Here is a 1,245-nt window from a genome sequence, read left to right on the forward strand (position 1 = left end):
TATACTGCTGGTGGGACTTCAAAATGGTGCAAACACTATGGAAAAATTATGGTACCTTCTTAAAAAACTGGAAATACAAATACTGTGTGACCTAGCAATCCCTAGAGAAGTAAGAACTATGATACCCATGTTTATCACAGCATCATTCACAATAGTAAGAAGATAGAAACAATCTAAATGCCTACCAATGAAAAGATAGATGAGCAAACATTGGTACATACACACAATGGGATACCATGAACTATTGAAGAAGAAGGATGATTCTGCAAAGCACCTTATAACATTGATTAACCTGAAAGATATTACACTGAGTGAAATAAACCAATTACAAAAAGGCAAATTTATTAAACCACTATTATAAAAAGTCAAGAAAAGGTTACCACGCTAAAAGAAACATCCTCTTATGACTGTAAGGGTGGGAGGGGAAGGGGAGATAAAGTTACTACCTAGACGTTTGTTGTTAGTTGCCATTGAGTTGGTTCCCATTCATAGCAATGTTATGTACAACCGAATGAAACACTGCCTGGGCCTAAACCATCCTCATAAATGGAGTGCATTGCTGTGGCCATAATGCCAATCTCTTTGGTAATCTTCCTTTTTTTTGCTGACCTGCCACTTTACCAAGCATGATGTCCTTCTCCAGGGACTGGTCCCTCTTGATACAATGTCCAAAGAATGAAAGACAATCCATTTGCTCCTTGGAAACCGTGTACAGGGTTGCTATGCATCAGAACTAACTTGATGGCACTTAATAACAATAACAACAAGAGAAAAAGTCTTGCCATCCTGGCTTCTAAAGAGCATTCTGATTGTACTTCTTACAATACAGATTTGTTTGTTCTGGAAGTCCATGGTACTTTTAATATTCTTCTCCAAAAGCATAACTCAAATGCATCAATTCTTCTACAGTCTTCCTTATTAATTGTCCAACATTCACATGCATATGAGGCCACTGAAAATACCATGGCTTGGGTCAGTCACACTTCAAACTTCAAACTGACATCTTTAATCTTGAAATACCAGCAGAATCACCCACGGTGGACAGGTTTCAGCTGAGCTTCCAGCCAAGACAGATGAGGAAGAAGGAAAGGAAGACTACTTCTAAGTGTTTAGACATTGAAAATCTTATGAATAACAGTGGAACACTGTCAGATATAGTACTTGAAAATGAAATCATTATGAATATCACCAGAATATTGTCAGATATAGTGCCAGAAGATGAGCCTTTGAGGTTGGAAGGCACTC

The sequence above is a fragment of the Chrysochloris asiatica genome, unplaced genomic scaffold (assembly GCF_000296735.1).
Source record: "Chrysochloris asiatica unplaced genomic scaffold, ChrAsi1.0 scaffold02499, whole genome shotgun sequence".
Classification (NCBI taxonomy): Eukaryota; Metazoa; Chordata; class Mammalia; order Afrosoricida; family Chrysochloridae; genus Chrysochloris; species Chrysochloris asiatica.